This window comes from Eptatretus burgeri, chromosome 7 (genome assembly GCF_056783735.1).
Source record: "Eptatretus burgeri isolate ZD-2024b chromosome 7, Ebu_testis_v1, whole genome shotgun sequence".
In the NCBI taxonomy this organism is placed as follows: domain Eukaryota; kingdom Metazoa; phylum Chordata; class Myxini; order Myxiniformes; family Myxinidae; genus Eptatretus; species Eptatretus burgeri.
The window spans coordinates 39,894,688-39,910,184 of record NC_140967.1 but is presented as its reverse complement, the minus strand read 5'-3'; the positions used below and the strand labels follow the sequence as shown (position 1 = coordinate 39,910,184).

The window sequence follows — 15,497 nt, the reverse complement described above, 5'->3', positions numbered from 1 at the left end:
GTAAAAATGCAAAAATAAAGAAAATCGAAATTTTGTTGAAAAAAAAGTTGCAAAAATTTTCTTTTCTCTGACAATTTTTTTTGGGGGGGGTTGGAAATCACTGAAAACATGTAAAAATGCAAAAAAAAAATTTTTCTCAAACAAATTTTTTTGGGGGGGTTGGAAATCACTTAAAATATGTAGAAATGCAAAAAAAAAAATTTCTCGAACAATTTTTTTTGGGGGGGGGTAATTTTTTTGGGGGGGGGTTGGAAATCACTTAAAACGTGTAGAAATGCAAAAGAAATCTTTTTGGGGGGGGGTAACAATTTTTTTGGGGGAGGTTTGAAATCATTTAAAACATTTAGAAATGCAAAAAAAAAAAAAATTCTCTAACTATTTTTTTTTTGGGGGGGGGGTTGGAAATCACTTAAAACATGTAGAAATGCAAAAAAAAAATTTCTCCAACAATTTTTTTTTTGGGGGGGGGAACCAAGTCCAAAATTTAATGGCATGATCCTTGGACCATACCTAACCCCCCCCCCACCAAGTTTCGTCGAAATCCGTCGAGGAGTTTTTCCGTAATACTGTTCACAAACAAACAAACAAACAAACAAACAGAAAGGGCTGAAAACAGTAACCTCCATCCATCTTCGAAGATGGCGGAGGTTAACTAGATATCTGCAATCACAAAGTGACTGCCAAGGGTCAGCCTCCCCCGACCAGGGTAGGCTTACCCTCAGCAATCACCTGCAACTTATCCTTAGCCCATGATCCAAAGAAGGTCATATTTTTCGGACCACCACATGATCTTGACCTTCAACATTGATGGAGAGAGTGAAAATTAAGAAAATATGTCCCATCTACAATACTCGTATATCCATAAAACTCATCATGGAAATTGAAGGAAAATTATATATTAAGCTATGATCAAAAAGATGTTTTTTTGTTTATCAGTCACAATCTAACAGATTTGTTAGGTCACAATCTGGAAAAGGTAGGTCAAGGGCACAAGTCAAATATCAGATGCACAACTTCAGTTTCGGTACACCATTATGATGCATAAACATCTTGGACGGCCAAGCAGTCTTTGAGATTCTGTGTTTGCAAAAATTGAGCGATGACAAAACACTATTTTCTGAACATGCATTAAACATATTATTGACCTTGACCTTTAAACTTCTTCTTCTTGTGTATGGCAGCTTAGCTGCTCGGGTAGCTATCATTTCTTGGAAGTGCGAATGTGTCGCTGATGCTGTGCTCCTCTACCAGTACACATTGGTACTCAAGTATGCCGACCTCAGAAGGATGACAGGCTGAGTCAACCCCCTGGTGTATTAATTCAGCGGCCAACGGGGATTAGAACTCAGGACCCTAGGATCCCAAGCTAGGATCCCAAGCCACCACCCTAACCACTAAGCCAACACCAGGCTACCTTTAAACTGGAGGGATATGATGTAAATTAAGCATAAAGCGCCTTGCCCTTGGCTATCTAGAGAGCAGAATTTAGTCTGATCAGACAAACCTAAGTTGAGTTTTGGTGAAAAATGTAAAAATGTCGAATTAGGTCATTACCTTAAAATTAGGTCATTATCAAAAACATTGGGTCAACCCAGTATTCTTTCTATTCACATGTTTGATGCAAAATTTCATTCAGAAAGTCTGAGATACAGCTCAGAAATTTCAGAAATTTGGAGTGCAGGAAGAAAAAAAAAATTCCAAATGGTGGTTAAGTACTCCTCGGGGTCTCAGAAACTCTGTGGTACCATTAAATTTGGGGGTGATAATTGTAGAAGCAAACACTATATCAGCAATAAGCCTTCCCCTATCCTATAGGGGGAAGCTTGAAAAGACAGAACATAAACAGAAACGAGGATGAGGAAGAACACACAAACTCATATGATGCAGGAAACATTTAAGTTAGTTTGTGGACAACAGAATGTCGAATACAAGATGGCTATTATTTGGCTTTTCCTTGACCATAAATTTGATAAAATCTCTTCCTCCTCCCCTTCTTCTGCCAGGAAGAGAAAATGAAAGCTCAAATGATGGCATTGAAAATTATACAAAGATGAAAGGCTTGTATCTCCTTTCCAGAAGCTGAAGAAACAAACTCTCAATCCTTTCATTGCTCAAAATAGCAGAACATAGACCATACTTGGTAGCATAATGGTTAAAGGGTCTGCTATGACTCTTGAAGGTCAGCAGTTTGATTCCGACCCTGGCTGAATCATAGGCCTCCCAAAAACTTTAGAAAATGGCAAATGATGCTTCCTTACTTGATGCTCAGCATTTAAAGGATATACCATGGATTAACTCCATTGGTTGGCATCCAAGGAGAAGAAGAAATTTCTTAATTACCCCACTAAGCACAGAGAGATAAGTGAAATCAAGATGGTGTTCCCAGTGCCAGGAAGTTCCGTCACTTCCATCAATTTGAGTGGCTGTGTTTGAAATCAAGTTCAGTGTTTCCTCATGTGTGTGCACGATTTTTTTCTATAGAGGGATCTTGGCTCATGAAGGACATGAATGATAAAGGCTGCAGCAAACTACCAAAAGGTATGGGGAGGGAGGAGGTGGACACACATAATGAGGAATAAGACAAAAACAAGTAACAACCAAGAGAAAAAAAAATGGAAAAAAATCAGCATGTGTGGATGAGATCATGGATGGGTGGGTAAACGCGGTAATGATAGGGAGTCACATTTGAAGGACGGAAGTGAGGAGGACGATACAATGAAGACAGGGAGACCATTCCACAATTCGGTGAATAAGGGGACAAATAAATGCAAGTCTGGACTTTGGGAGGGTGAGCAGGTGAGGGTTTCTCGAGAAGCAAATGTGATTTGGCGGGCCGAGGTAAGAGAGGGTACGAGGAGAAAGATTGCAGATAAGCTTGAATAAAATAGCCCACCAACTTGCCGCTTGTTGCAGTGTGAAGATCTCGTGCATCCACCTCCTGCATTGAGAGACCAATGGTGGTGCCAAATGCCTTGTTTTTGACTGCTTCAAGAAGAGCAAGGTGGGAAGTGGGAGGACCAACCCAGAGTGGGGAGTTCCTTGAAAAGTTTGTACACTGTTGCAGCTACTCCACAAGTCTTAGAACCTGTAAACACAAGTGGTAAAATAAAGAAACGACTCTGGGGAAATGACCACAGCCTTCACTTCAATATGCCTTTTATCAATGTGTAATAGTCTTTAGTAAAAGAACATGATGTGAAGCTTCCAAGCAGTATCAAACAAAGGTGATGGTACTAGCAGAGGACACCTGGTGCTACCCAGCTGGATGAGCCTATCCCGGCAGTGGTTTTGGTACGTGTTGGATATTGAAAAGCTATGGAGTTATTGGCATCATGGTGGTTACCTTTTGCCTGCAGCACTTCCTGACCCCACATCCCAATATACGTATATTTCATAGCGGCCTTTAGTGTCCTCAAAACAGACGATAAGGCCAATGTGCGGTAGCTTAAAACCTTGCTCAGATTCTGAAGTACCTACATCCAAACTTAGGGCCTCATCATTCTAGACTCCAACTCACAGCCAGATGGACCAGTGTGGAGCATCATTGGAGAACATCATTACTGGCTCGCAATCCCATTTTCCTCTGGCACGACACCGCACCCCCACATTGCACAACACCACACCTCACACTCCCACACCTTAGACACAACCAGTCTTCCTCCCAACTACCTCTCCCTAAGCATTCTGGGTTGCATTGTTCTGCCAACCGCACCAGGTATTGAGAGGTCGTTTACCCTCACCTGCTTTCTTTCTCTATGGGCTATCTAACAGCTTGTGGTAAAGTTTCATCAAAATCGTATGTGTAGTTTCAGAGAAGAAGTTGCAAGTATTTGTGGATGGACAGACGGACGGACGATGTGCCATTCCATAAGCTCCCCGGAACTACGTTCCAGGTGAGCTGAAAATGTGATTATGGACACATTTAAAAACATTTAAAATTAAACTTTGTGTATGCAATCAACATTGGGGGACGTATGAAATATTATATGTAACGATTTTGTGGATTTGACCTCAAATTCATGTCCCGAGGGTGTGGACTAGTCCCCAACCCTCATTTGGTAAAACTACTAAAATCATGAATCACTGCTCACCTTCACTCTTTCATTCCTCTTTTTTCCTACTTTTTGAACAAACTCCCACACTCTCTTAAATCCCACTCTTCCCTCCAGGTCCTCAAAACAGCTGTTCACCACCATCTCTCATCTTCCCTGTCCAAAACCACGATCTTTGCTACCCCTGCTAATCCACCCCAAACCCACCTCCTTCAAATTCCCTGCTTTCCTTCCTGAAAGTCCTCGTCATGCAAGGATCTGAAAGTCCCTGTCGTGTCCATCTTGTTTACCCTGTGTTCCCCACCCCATCCCTCTCCCTTCCACACGTCTCCTCATGTCTCTGTTCCCCACTGGGTTTTTTTCCTTCCCTCTCCCACCCATCTTGTCTCCTGCTCTCCTTGTTGTGCAATTCTGTGTTAGCTCTCATACGAGCCTCAATAGTGCATACAAAAAAAATATTTAAAAATTGCAGTAAAGCATGAGTCACATTTGCTCTACGGCTAGGATACGGCGGCCGTACCCCCCCCTTGAATTGACAGAAATGTGTGGCGGCCGCAGAGTTTCTGAGGTGGCCTCAGGGTGGCCCTATGCCGTATGGCTATCTTTTACAGGCCATAGGGGTCTCCGTGGAATTAAAGCGCGGAGTTATAACTTTTTTCATTTCTAGGTTGGCCGTAGCAATTTGACAAGCCGTAGCCATGACGTAGATGTTCCACGTCGACCGTACGTAGGGCGTACGGTGGGCTTGCATTATTCGTGTGGCTGCCGTAGGCTCTTATCAATGAAAAATCAATTTTGCCAACCCCCAAAAAATTACATAAAAAAAAAAATTACGTTCGCCTTAGGGCCCCCCTGCGGTCGCCTTGCGGTCACCTTGCGTCTGCCTTGAAAATTATATGGCCGCCACAGGGACGCCCTAAGGTCACCGTGCGACATCAAATCAAAGACCATATGGCACACCCACATTTTCGATCTCCACATTTTGTAAATACCTCGTGCGGCTACCCGAAAAATAAAAACATATGTGACTGCTACATTGTGTGACCATGGAAATACTGCGGCCGCCCTATAATTGCTAGTGGCCGTAGATTTTTTGACCCTACGGCCGCCGAGCCAAATGTGACTGAAGCATTACTTTGCAGCTGTGTGCATCAATGAACAATAACCATTAATTTTCAATTCCACATTGTAATACCAGTGGTCTTCCATCTGTTACATGGGTAGATGCAACAAATTGTTTTGACCATAAATTGCATTTGTTGAAGGGTATTTAAGAAACACACAATGACCTCAGTTATTATTTCATCAACAAGGTATTACGAACATGATTTTTTTTTTTGCTCACATTATTTATCTTTCTCACACACCCAGGAGCACAGTTTGTTGTGGACCGATCTGGATGTTATATTAACCTTTTAAAGTTGCACTGAGGAACTTATGAGCTCAGTGTAGGCAGAGAAAGATGTTCCAGTGGACATAGAGGGGTGTTGTTGGTTTGGGGTCTGGCAAGCCTGTGCTAGTTATAATCAGTCATTGTGGGATTATCTAAAGGCAGTGAAACACAAAGGACTCCTTTTGAGTATTTAGGCCTACAATATGAAGAAGATAGATGGGAAAACTGGCTCTGAAGGGTCTATTAATGGACTTTGCTCTATCAACTTTGAAATTAAAGAAAGGCCATGACATTGGATCTTAATCTTCTGTGGGATCGAATCAGTGGGCGATCAGCTAAATATGGAAAACTAACAACTAAAGCAGGGGTCGGGAACCTGTGGCTCGCGAGCCAGGTGTGGCTCTTTTGATGATTGCATCTGGCTCGCAGATAAAATTGGAGCATGAAACTTTCAAAGCCCAATATTTCTCGCGGAAGCTTTACCTATAGTTTGAATGGCGTCGTGCTTCATTCACGTGCAGGGCTGAACTTGGCAGAAGGAGAGAAGAAAAAACGCCTCCAAATTGGCTGAAGCGGTTTTTGTTTCGTCCAGTCATGCGGCCGAGGCGACTAGTGATTTTGGTTCCTCCAATGACGTGCCGCCGCCGACACGCATAGCGGAATTCATCTCGACCAATCACGCGCCACCGCTGAGGTGACAGCATCCCAGAGTCGGCCGGCCGCACCGCACCTCTCGAGTATATAAGCCCGTGCGCAGGCCAGCCAGACTCACTATTTGCCAAGCCTCAGTTGGGTCAACATCTCCCTCTCTCTCACTTGCTCAAAGCTTACCCATCGACGAAGAAGATGGTGAAAAGAAAAAAAGATGAGGAGTATCGTACATTTCAGGACGAATGGGCCGAAGAATTCGCCTTTGTGGAGAGAGCAGGTTCTGTGGTGTGTCGAATTTGGAATCACAAAATTGCATCGATGAAACGGTCGAATATAAAGCGGCACTTCAACACATGCCATGCTACCTTTGCATCAAAATACCCTGCAGGAGACAGCAGAAAGAAAGCGTGCCAAGAGCTACTGAGCAGGGTGCAAGCCAGCCAGCAGCAGCAACTCCGCATATGGACCCGGCAAGGTGACTATAATTCCGCTCGCTTTGCTGGATCTTTCGCAATAGTGAGGAATGGAAAACCATTCACAGATGGCGAGTATGCCAAAACGTTCATGCTGGATGTCGCCAATGAACTTTTTGATGATCTTCCGAACAAAGACAACATAATCAAACGGATACAAGACATGCCTCGGTCGGCAAGAGCTGTTCATGATCGTACCATCATGATGGCAAACCAAGTGGAGGAAACGCAAGTGAAGGACATAAATACAGCGCCGTTCTTTTCCCTGGCTTTGGATGAGTCAACAGACGTAAGCCATTTGTCGCAGTTCAGTGTGATTGCAAGATATGCTGCTGGTGATACACTGCGCGAAGAAAGTCTTGCTGTTCTGCCAATAAAAGGGTCCACAAGAGGTGAGTATTTATTCAAGTCTTTCATGGAGTTCGCTCAAGAAAAAAATCTACCTCTGGATAAACTTATCTCAGTGTGTACTGATGGTGCTCCGTGTATGGTGGGGAAAAACAAAGGATTTGTGGCGCTTCTCCGTGAACATGAAAATAGACCCATCCTAAGTTTCCATTGCATTCTACACCAGGAGGCACTTTGTGCTCAGATGTGTGATGGGCAGCTTTGCGAAGTGATGTCGCTGGTCATTCGTGTGATCAACTTTATTGTTGCACGAGCCTTAAATGGTCGCCAGTTTAAAACACTGCTGGATGAAGTTGGAAATAACTATCACGGTCTGCTTTTGCACAGCAATGTGCGTTGGTTGTCAAGAGGGAAGGTGCTTAGCCGTTTTGCGGCTTGCCTGAACGAAATCCGGACTTTCCTTGAAATGAAAGGGATTGAGCATCCTGAGCTAGCCGAAACTGAGTGGCTCCTCAAGTTTTACTATCTCATGGATATGACTGAACATCTGAACCAGCTCAACGTGAAAATGCAAAGCATTGGAAATAGTGTTATCCCTTCAACAAGCCGTGTTTGCTTTTGAAAACAAGCTGGAGCTCTTTATCATGGATCTTGAAACAGGTCGTTTACTACATTTTGAAAAACTGAGACAATTTAAAGATGCATGCACAGCAAGTGAGCCCACTCAAAACTTTGATCTCCACCAGTTAGCTGGCTTCACATCCAGTCTCCTACAGTCATTCAAAGCACGCTTTGGAGAATTTCGTGAGCACACTCGTCTTTTTAAGTTCATCACCCATCCAAACGAGTGTTCACTGAACACAGCCGACCTGAGTTACATTCCTGGTGTCTCCGTCAGAGATTTTGAAGCAGAAGTGGCTGACCTGAAGGCCTCAGACATGTGGGTGAATAAGTTCAAGTCACTGATTGAAGATTTGGAAAGAATCGCACGACAGAAAGCGGAGTTGGCGAGCAAGCACATGTGGACAGAAATGAAAAAACTTCAACCCGAAGACCAGCTGATTATCAAAACTTGGAATGCGCTTCCTGTCACATACCACACACTGCAGCGTGTGAGTATTGCTGATTGACCTTGTTTGGATCTACGTATGCATGTGAGCAGTCATTCTCACATCTTAAAAACATCAAGTCCAACCTACTATTACGTCTAATGGATGAAAGCCTCAACGCTTGCATGAAGCTTAACCTCACCAAGTACCAACCAGACTACAAAGCCATCAGCAAATCCATGCAGCACCAGAAGTCCCATTAATGGTGAGTATTATAACAACATTATTTAAAAGAATAAATTCAGAGGCTTATTATACTCACATTTAGTTGAATTCAGTCTTAAAATATATTATATGGCTCTCACTGAAATAGATTTCCAAATATTTTGCTTTCATGGCTCTCTGAGTCAAAAACGTTCCCGACCCCTGAACTAAAGTGTTGGAGCTAAATCCATTTTGCTGTTTTTGTTATTCAAAACACCCAGCCTGCTGTGATGGGAGATTGAAACTGTAATCAAGTTCAACAGAAACCTTACATAGAAGCCCATCACAGCATTACTGGCAAAACATCATGGAACGCCTCTTTCCAAGTACAGATAAAACAAATTCATCACCTTTGGGTTTACTTTAAAAGTGTTGTCAGTATTCCCGATGTTGAGGTCAAGTGAGGTACCAAAAACTCTTTAGCTCAGCAGGAAATTCCCAGCGATCATGTTAGTAGGTGTCAGGAAGATCACACAGGTCAGAAGAGGGTCTTCCTATAAACTTTGGAAATGTGTCTACAGTCTTTGTAACAAAGTATTTAGCACTTTATGAGTCAAACCAGGAACAATGTAGTTTTGGTTCATGCCATATAAAAATGCTGCAGTGGAATCGTATTTGGCTCCAAAATATTTATTTCCCAGACTCAGTGGCATTATGGCTAGGTCATCCGCTCTGAGTATGCGAGATCAGTGGCTAGATTCTGACCCCAGCTAAGTGATACTGAAAACTTAAAAAGTGGCATGTGATGCTTCCTCTCTTGATGCTCCGTGTTGAGAGAAGAGAGCAGGGATAAACCAAATGGATTGGCATTCTATGAGGGAAGAGGGGATTTCTCATTGAATGTTCAACTAATTGCAGAGAGAAAAGTGAAATCATAAGATGAATTTCTGGCACCCACAGTACCAACACTTCCCCCAAGGTCACCAGCTATGTTTGTCTGAAGGTAAGTGCAGTGTTTAATGTTTGTCTGTAAGCAACAGCTCCTGTACGAGTCTTAGAACCTATAAAAGAAAATGTCATCCATGACACATTCCTATAATATACAACAAAAGGAAAAAATGAAAAATACATGACTAGTTATTCTTTGGATATCTGATAGTATGTGAACTTTGTTATCAAGTTTCGACTTTATTGGTTATCCATATATGACATGAAGAAATTTCCCATAAACTAGCACATTTCATTCCACTGCAGGATGAAGGTCTCCCTCAGTGAATGTTGACATGTTTGGCATCCTCACCACACTTGACAACTGCCAGATGGAGAGAGTAATGCACCGTGACAAATGTTTTCAAAAAATTTGGATGAAACATTTAAAACTATTGATTTCCCATCTTCCTGCATAAATTTTTTAAAAAACTGATTTACTAGCTTCATGCCATAGACGTTTATGGTGTGTGTATGTATAATGTGGCGGTTGTTGCCTTTGGATAACTCCAAAGGACGGTGAGTCTTTAAGAGACCACGATCGCTGCCCATACTGCAAACCTCGAGCTAGCTCCCAGGTCCAAAGCTGTGTTACCATCACCAGTGAGGTTAAAGCTCCTCCTTAGTTTTTTCAACCTCCTCTTTAATACTCTTAACCTCCTCCATAATTTTGCTCGCCTCTTTCTTTGTTTCCTCCACCACTTTATCGCTTGCTATTGAATGTGCAACTGACTGGAAGGGAGAGGGATGGGGTGGGGTACATGGGGTAAACAAGATGGACACTACAGGGACTTCCAGGTCCTTACACAACAGGGACTATAATGTAAAAGTTAAATGGAGTCATTTTCAAAGTTAATTTTCCATGCATTGTAAGAGACATCATGATCGGAATAGTTATACATACACTGTATTAAACCATGTAAGAATAGAAAATTTGAATGTCCAAATTTACAGAATAGTAAATTAATGTATGAACGTTATTTCACATTTCATCGTGCTATCAGCAACATGTAAAGGTTTGCAATAAGTTGGATGTTTATTATTCATAGTGGTAAATTCATGGAAAAAAAATAACAAATGTATCAGACTATGTAAAGGTGTACGATTAGTATCCTTATTGTCCGTCAGTCAATCGTGTGTTCACTCGATTGTGTCGCAGGATTGCAGCAATTTTTAGCATCGCATCCACAAGCAGAGATACAGCTTTGGTTAAATTTGACACGTTTAGAATGTGCAGACCTGCACATGCTTTTACAACCGCGTGTCATTCGCTGAACATATGACTGGAATTGGTGCGAGCCTCTTCCACACTCTTTCAAGTGTATTGCCATTTTTCTTCTTGCCCCAGTTTCCAATGGAATTTTTATTGAGTGGTCAGTGTGCAGTGCTTGTGACCATATGAAAGCTTGAAAGTCTTTTAGTCTGCGATTATAGTGCATCCATTGAAGGTATGAGGGATTATAGCACGTTTCGCATAAAGGTAATACTGTTGCCATATTAACTTCTGTTAGATCTGGTCCACCATCGAGCAGGCACACAAACCACTCGATATCAGACCATTGAAGCAGGACAGTAATTGTGGGTGTTGCATGAATACTTTTCCAACAATTTTTTTTCCCCTGCCAGCAAACAATGAAGTTGTATTACTACCAGTAAGAACATGGAATACCAAGATGTTTTGCAATACCATAACTGGTAGGCTTTGTGTGATTGCACATACAGATACACCTTGTTTGTACATACATACATGATACAGCACTCATCATGAAGATTTCTGCAATGGTGCTAATGCCTAAAAAGAAGTGCAACAGAAGCAACAGGACATCTCTATCCCAAGAAACAACTACTTGTGTTGCGCCTTCTTCAATAGAATAATTGCAATGTAGGATGAGTCTTGTGTCTGCCTCTTCATGATTGCACATCATGTGTGGAACGACTGTTTTTGTAGAGAAGGAGAAGGTTTTGAGACCACTAGCTTCTGGTCAGATCTGGTTGTTTTTTTTTCTGCATGCTAGAACTTTCTGTGACAGAAACTCTGCAAGATCAGCTTTGTTGGCTCCTCAGGCGCGGAAGTTATCCCATACAGGAGGAAGCGGAGCTGATCCATCACCAATTATTCTGTGACTGGGTCTTCTTGCCTTGTTATTGCATTTATGGAGAGTTGGTTCTTCAATGGAATGTTCTAAATACCTGTCAATTAACATATCGACTCGTTTGGTTGTCATGTCAAATTAACACACAAATTAATTTTTCAGTATACTGATTGAAAGTTGTATGCTTCTTTGGTTTTTCATCATTTCTCAATGAGAGCATGACCATCAATTTAGATGCATTTTCTTTGGTTTGCTGTTGTAACAGGCATGTTCTCTGAAATGTGGATACCTCTATCTGTGGTCAAGATGGTTAGCATATCAATCCTCTTGGTATCTCTCATTTTCCATCTGTTTTTACCAAATGCCTGTGGTGGTTTTGGTGACAACTCATGCTGAAGAACACCTTGCAGTTGAATCTTTCATCCAGACACTGAGGCATTGAAAAGTTGTTGCATAAGTTTCCTGTCTGCCTTTATTTGCCCGACCTCATTTGCTCTCCAACATACCTCAGTGATATACAATGATGTAAATGTCTTTGAATTGTTCTGTCGCAAAGCAGTAAAGAATGGTACAATTTTGGAAATTAGCCTCTTCTCCACAAAGTCCTTCAACAGGGCCTCCCCTGTCTCCTTTGACCTGCCCATGTCTGTGGATATCTTTTCAGTTGCTACATTACTGGAAGATACAACAATCGGCATTAGATCATTCTCTGAGACCTCTTCATCATCAATGACTTCATGATCTGAAAGCACTTTTACCAACACATTAAATCGTTCAAATTGTGAAAACAATTTATTCACTGCACTGCATTTTCATCTTGAGAGAGCTTAATGGCGATCATTTCACTGTGTTAAAATATGGTCATCTTCAAGTCCAAACAACCGCGATGCATAACTTGATATTGCTGCTCTTTTGCGCCACGTTGCACAGAATTTGTTGCAAGCTTGATAATCTCTGGTGATGCCAATTATTATATTTGACAGCTTGCATATTCTGTTCACCAACTCAGTGGCTTGGTCTGTGGGCACCTGTTTAAATTGACGAAAACTTATTTTCACAACAAAGTTCCCCCCCATGAACCCTGGTTCAGTTGTTTGCAAGTACTTCATTTCTGCTTGATACACTGGCCTCGCATTTTGCATCATTGTGTGGTCATAGAGGGTAGGCCAAGGCGAAGCTTCCAATTGCCAATTCCAGATGAAGCTTCCAACTTAAATTCCAATTCAAGTCGCTCGGATGAAACTGAGCATGGTCTCAACCATCTGTAGGGAAGTGCTTCACAGTTTGAAATTTGGATCATCCACTCTTCGCTTTGTGAAATCCTTCAGTTCTGATTAACACTGAAAGAATAGAATAAAGGAACACTATAGATTTCGGTCACTTTGACCACATCATGACAATGAGCTATTATTGCATGTGATGCTGTCATCAACTAGAGAGTTCAGAGAACTCAATACCCCAAGCAGTGTTAAAGTATATACTATACTTCAATTTAAATAAAATAATGATTTTAAAGATAATTCAAAAATATAGAAGTTTAGCATGACTGAAGCAGTTTTATACATCACACTTATACACTGTAATAAGACAAGTTGCAGTTTAGGAGATGGAAGCCTTATTGATCACCATAGAACGCAGGGTGAATCAGCCTCGTACTCACATCACCATGTTGGCAGTCTTCTTCACCATGGTACTGTCCCTCTCACATGCCACACCCGCTCATGCTATATATTGATATATTGGCAAATACAATCTCTCGCTTTGCTGATGGGGGTGTTGGGGAGAAAGATGGAGGGAGAGAGAGTAGGCAGGTGAGGGAGAGAGTGGGGGAGGTAGAAGTCGGAGGGAAGGGAGGGGAGAGAGAGGACGGAGGGAAGGAAGAAGAGGGTGAAGCAGTGGGAGCTAGGAAGGGGGGAGGGAGAGCAAGGAGGGGTGTGGGGAGAGTGATGCCTCACCAAACGTTGGTATACACTGCAGAAAGGAGGGGTGCGAGGAGGGGTGAGAGACAGAGTGAGGGGGAGGGAGGAGGAAAAAAAAAGATATAAAGGTGTGGGGTGGAGGTGGGGTTAACAAAGAGAATGATATGTTGTGCTTAATGACCCAACACACAAAAACAAAACTCATGTCAGAACAGCTGGACACAAGATGACACAACAGAGTTTGTAAAGTAATCCATTGGCACATCTGCAAAAACTTTGATATCCCAGTTCCAGGAAATTTTTGGGAACATGAACCAAAAGCAATCACTGAAAACATGGAAGTACCACTCGCGTACGACCTTATGATCCCATTGAGCATGAACATCAAAAACAAAGCATTGCGACCACATATCAAACTTAGGTGCACAAAAAAAAGAAAGAGGTGTTAATACCAGTGCTTTTGGACTAAAGAATGAAGAAATCAAGAAAATGACCAAGCACCAAGACCTCAAGAATGAAGTGAAAAAAATCCTGGAAGCTGAAGAATGCCAAAGTTGTACCAGTGATAGTTGGAGCTTCAGGAATGACAACGAAGAACCTCACAGAGATATTAAAAACCATCCCTAGGAATATTACGACAAATGAACTACAGATGGAAGCTGTCAGTGGGTCAGTGACAATCCTGAAGAGAGCCATCGGCACAAAACTTTGAGAACAAAAAAAATAAATAAATAAAAAACTTCACAGCTTGGTCAATGAATCATGACCACTGGGTACTGAAATGAAGGTGGATACTTTGAGCTCACCCTGAAAGGACTCCAATCCACATATAATACTGAAACCTGCATATGGAGATACCAATCAATGACACACACACAGGCAGATACTTTGAGACCTGGTAGGTCTGTTTCACCTCCTGAAACCCACCCACATGTAAAAATAGAAGGCAAAAACAGCAGGCAAAAACAGCAACTTTCACATGCGTGCACGCACACACACACACACACACACACACACACACACACACACACACACACACACACACACACACACACACACACACACACACTGAGGTTCCAGTACCCAGCAATTTTGGCTTAAACAATGCAGAAATCAAGAAAATGATCAAATACCAAGATGCCCAAAATTAAGTGAAAAGGTCCTGGAAGTTGAAGTAATCCGACATTGTATTAGTGATCATTGGAGCTACAGGAATGATGAAGAAGAGCCTTACAGTGGTCTAAGAACACATTCCTGGGAATATTCCTACAAACGAACGACAACTGGAAGTTGTCCGGGGCGAAGTGACAATCCTCAAAAGAGCCCTTGGAACAAAACTTTGACAGCAACAAAACTTCACACCTTACGCCATGATTCATGACGACTCTTACCAAAATGGAGGTGGATACATCGAGATCTGGGAGGACTATGTTCCACATTCTGAAACCCCTATATGAAGATACCATCACCATGAACACACACACACACACACACACACACACACTTTTGAGACCTGGGAGGGCTCCATTCCACCTTCTGAAACCTGCATATGGAGATAACAACTATTAACCAACAGCACACATCTGGTGCCAAGTGTCATTGGGGCAATACAGTTGAAATACGTACACAAGTGCAAATGTACACATGCATAGAGTACATAAAAATGACAAACACAAAGATTTACCTTCAAACAGAATTCTTTGAAAGAGGAATGCAAGTGGGGAATTTGCAAAATTCAATTCAAAAATATATCAAGCCACAGAACACAAAATGTCGGTTGATACTCTACCTTCAGAGCTAGAACAACCATGGTGAACACGAGGTCGGATGGACCTTATTGTTGCTTTCATATACAGTATATTGATGGTGAAGTGAGGGGTTGATTGTAAAAAGAGATTGCACAAAATGTTAAACAAAGCAATGTCCTCAAAGAAAACATTCCACATTTTCAGCGGATGAGACACCACCTCCAGAGGAACCCACCACATGGCACCACAGGACCCAACAAAGGCAGAAACGTATGTCTTATCGATGTTAGATTGATAGTACAGGTACGTTTACCGAAATGAACCAACCAAGCAGCTTGGAAAGCACTCGCCAAGTGGCTTAAGCACTCACGCAAACATTCCAACAAAACGGATGATAAGGAAAACCTGGCTTGGCAAGTGATGAGCATCGCCTATCCGTCATATTAAACACACACACCTCTTGGAGACACCAAAATGTCAAATATGTCTGAATTGGACAAATGAACACTTTTCATAGCAGTCGGAACTGCTGCTAAGTTCAATTCTGGAGCTTAAATTTTGTAATTTGGCTTAGTTTAAG

General features: G+C 42.0%; 1 long non-coding RNA gene across 1 annotated transcript in view; it reads right to left on the bottom strand.

Annotated features, from left to right (window-relative positions):
* Positions 1-15,497, bottom strand: part of LOC147023078 (uncharacterized) — a 105,107-nt gene that overhangs the window by 13,434 nt on the left and 76,176 nt on the right. The window contains exons 3-4 of the long non-coding RNA XR_015060015.1: positions 12,911-13,014; positions 2,894-3,085 (exon numbers count right to left, since the gene is read on the bottom strand). This is a non-coding gene — a long non-coding RNA (uncharacterized LOC147023078). The remainder of the gene's footprint in view (positions 1-2,893; positions 3,086-12,910; positions 13,015-15,497) is intronic.